Below are 4,455 nucleotides of genomic sequence, written 5' to 3' on the forward strand. Positions count from 1 at the left end.
TACAGAGTGTTTTACTAGATGTCAAAGATATATCCATACTTAACACAGCAACTCCTGCACACTTTTATTTTTCATTTGATGCTTGCACCTCCAGGACTCTCCATCACAGCCCTCTTTCACTGCCCTCCGCCCAGCATTCACACTCAGTAAGCTCCCACTTCCTGTCTCAGAATATTCCTGTCTGCTACTCCCCAGAGTCCCTCTGGTCTCCTCCTTCATGGCCCATTGCTGCCACACGTGCTGTTCATCTCTGGGCCGTTGTGCTATTCCTAATTCAGCCAGTAATTTACATATTAGAATATATGAAGCAGGCTTAGTTAGCAGACCATAGGATGTCTGCCACTGCTATATGGGAATATGCTATATGGGAATATGCTATATGGGAATATGCTATGGGAAAAGCAGCAAAGATATCTCTAATTACTAACTTCCACTGAAAGAAACAAAAACATGCCAAGCAAGTGTGTGAAATACATAAGGCTTCTGGAGTATTTTGTGAACATGTGACAACCCACTAGGACATACGTGAGGTCTGCAGCGCTGGGCATTTCTTCCATGCCTGGATTCAAGAATCGCTGATGCAGCTGGGTTTTATTTGCCGTGGCAGTCTCGGTAACAATGACAACTTAAAACATGAACAACTTTGACACATCAGTTTCTGAATTATGCTGGGTTGGAGCAGAGGTCAGCATTCCCTTTTGAGCCATAGCCGTATTTTGATCAAGACACATTCAATATCGTGACTTGATTCATAAATAATTGATGTGGCTGTTGCACCGTTTTGCCTTTGATCTTTTCAGAATGAAACAGAATTCAACATATGCAGTGTCTTGAGACATGTAAACAAATAGACTTGAGGTATCAGCAGAATCCGTATTTACACAAAGGCGGGGTTTGGCAGCTTCACTAGTTTCACAGAGAAAACAGTTACTGTACTCTGGAAGTTTGAAATCACCAGCTGAAATGTCCTCAAATGAAAACTGTTTTTACTCATAGTTGAGAGAATTCTTCTTGATAGAGTATCAGTAGACATTTTTTTCTTTTAAATCTTCTCATCTTCTCTACCAAATACAAATTTAGCTCCTACCTCTATTCTAGCTCAGCAGTACTAACTCTCTCTCTTCAAGTCAGTCCTCTTTTGTATGAAAGTAAAAATCACAGCCTCTCTCTCTCACATCAGTCCTCGGAGACTAAAAGTCATGCTGAGCTGAAAGGGTCTAAACCAGAGTTCTTAACCTGCCTGGACTCTCCCTCTCTTTCTTGAGTTTGCATGGGCAACATCTCCATCCTGCTGGTCACTTGCAACCTAAGCACCATCTTGGATCTCTTTACACCGAAATGATGTCTCTATTCAGCACGCGACTTTTGCATGTATAGCCCATCACCACACACATATCTCATCTCCTCACTCTTTAACAGGAAATGTTGCCTGCATCTCTGATCAGCTCATGGCGTCAACCAACATTCTCCTTCCAATCAACACAACCTACACTTAAAAAGGTTTTTATACATCTTCTTAAATACCAGCGGAGCTATCTCTTTCCAATTCCTTCCTTAACACTGCCTTTTGTTATTATATATACCAAGGAAAAGAAAAAAAAATGGCAATAACTAGGCTTCCACTATGCTATGATTACGGCTTATTCTGGTGATCAACCTGATCTGTCTCCAGTCTGTCTGTCTCCAGTCTTTTGGACTGCAACCTCACACATACACATAGAAGGAGAATATATAGGTCATAATTATGAAGTATGTGATCATACCTTGGAATGAAATAATATTATACAAAGATCCTGGGGCATGGTGGGGGACAGTCATCAAAACTAGCCTGTTGATTGTGAACTTCTTGCACGAAGCTGTAAGTTAAGGAGCAAACAACTCCTGGACCTACAGATGGGGAACACCAAACAGAAGCTTGAAGGTGGAATATGATGCTCAGTATATGGTATCAGTGAAATACCGCATGTCGTTTCAGAACTGATTTTTAAATACTCAGTTTTAACTATTAGAAGAATAACAAGCAAAAATACAGTTTGCATGTCACAAGCACAGGGTATACCTGACTACAAGACCATACTAGTAAGTAAAGAGAAGAAAAAACATTTCTAAGTGCAGAAATTCTCAAAGGCAATACAGATTTTTTTTTTAGATAAAAGCTGAGTGTAGGTTGTGTAGGTTAAATGCTAGAATGCTTTCAGAAAAACTATGGTTGTTATAAATATTGACAAAGTAGCTGAAAGACATGAAGAAGAAAGAGGTCAGTCCTACATGGTCATTTATTGCTACCCAAAGGGTACTGTAAGGCAAAAAATCCGTATCTACCAGGGTTTGTACAGCTTTTCTCCCCAAATCATGTATTATTTATTGTCATTGAAAGAAACCACAACATACTAGTGATAAATGCAATGAAAGATCTACTACCTAAAACTATCCTGCATTCCTTTGCTTATCAGTCACCAAACAGACACCTTTTTATTTATATAGCGAATTGGAAATGGGAGATTATTACATTATCACTGTTAGTCTTACTGGTTAATCGCTTTCATTCTACAAGTAAATTATTTCAGCTCAGTAGAAACAGCAAATAAATTTTTTGCTTACTGTCATTAGCAGTAATCAATAATTAATTAGGATTATTAAAAATTGTTAGCTCAGAATTTTTCTCCTCTGCACTTATTTAAATGCCAAATTTATTTTGCTGAGAGGCTGGCATAAGACTGAGACAGCTGCAGGGCCATGGAAAATAAGCTGAAGAAAAAGATCAAGCTGAGAAGTAGATAGGATTTCTTATTAGTCTCAGTAAGCATCTATCTGTCCAGAGTGAAATTTAGCTGCTTTTTTACTTTTATAGATTAAAATTGTGATATTAAAGTTTAGTCCACAAATGTGATGACTCAGTTGCTGCTTCCTCCTGCAGCCTCGATATCTAGTTGATTTTCTATTTAAAGATCAAATTCATTTTCAATTCTACATTGACAAAAATGCATTGGGATCTGTCTCTCATAATTTACTGGAAGCTAGCAAAAAAACCACACAGAAATGAAGTTGAGCACGATATTGCTGTGATTATGAAACAGCAGCTGACTCAACTGCTTTTAAAATAATACCAAGCCCAGATAAAAAAAAAAAAATATCTCACAATGAATGTTTCAGCAGTTATAGGCCAAATTCAAGGAAAGGAAAACTATCCCAACAGATTATGCTCCCTGGGAATGTGAATCCTGCATCACAGATGATGTCATGGGAGAAAAAAAACATTTTAAAGTTTCTAGGACGTCATGTCCCAGCACAGAAGACTCTGTAACTGGGGTAAAGCTGAAGCCAAGGCTGTCAGCAGACTCTGTTTAGGGTACCTCAGGATATGGGCAAAAATAAATGCAGTGTGAGTTACTTCTTGGCACTATGGGGAGTCTAACATAAGTGAAAACAATTTCAGGTTTACTTTAATTTACATCGGGATCTAGAAAGCTCCTGTATAAGCCTACAATTGAGGAAATGCAGTTGAAGTAGAATTAATGATGGAATTAATGAAGGTGCTAAGGGGTCTCTAACAAAGTGTCTGTGTAAACTGCCCATGGTGGTACCCCCGTTAAAACCACACGATTGAGTCAATGTGGCTGTGCAGCCCTTACCCCACCCCAGCACAGCTACATGTATCTGGATTGGAGTAGTAATGACTAGATGCCATGGTTTTGGTTCAGATCACCCATGAGAAATTGAGATTGCAGATTTTGCATATCAGAAATGCATATAGAGTAAAATTACTCATTAGCTACTCTCCAAATCTGGATCTGCATGTTTAGTTTTGGTTAACTTCTTGTTAATTGAGGTGCCTTACTCTGCTGTCAGTGCACTGAATAGCCACATCTACAGCTTACAACCTTTGTATGTAACACAGCAGTCTGGCATTTTTCCTGTTGCAGGAAACAGTGATGTGAGCTGCATTGCATCACATTGACTGGTTGCATCATCCCATATATATGGCTACATCAAGCATATCCTCACACGATACTCAGATTCTCTCTCTCTCTCTTGTGGTTCAGCTTTCACATGTTACATTTCTGGCAACTTCAGACATTAAAACAATGTGGGAAGCTATCTTAATCAACTGTGAATGGATGATTTTCCTTTACAATGATGTGATACCTTGTCAATATTTCCACTACCAGATTAGTAGGAGAACACACATGAAGTCATGTTGACTATGTTTAGAGAAACTTGGCAAACATTGTTGCATTTCACAGCAGAAACTTTGGAAATCCCATCAGTGAGCTATATAGACCAGAAAGGCGTGGAGATGCTGGTTACCGCCCTAACTTGTGCCACAGAGCAGAAGGTATTGCAGCATTGTGAGAGGAGGACATCTCTGAACATGGCAATCTGTTCAGATGCAGTTTTGCCTTGAGGTTTCTCTGGTGCATAATGGGGTACAAACTCAAAGTGGAATGTTTCCTT

This window comes from Pygoscelis adeliae, unplaced genomic scaffold, assembly GCF_000699105.1.
Source record: "Pygoscelis adeliae isolate BGI_AS28 unplaced genomic scaffold, ASM69910v1 Scaffold267, whole genome shotgun sequence".
Classification (NCBI taxonomy): Eukaryota; Metazoa; Chordata; class Aves; order Sphenisciformes; family Spheniscidae; genus Pygoscelis; species Pygoscelis adeliae.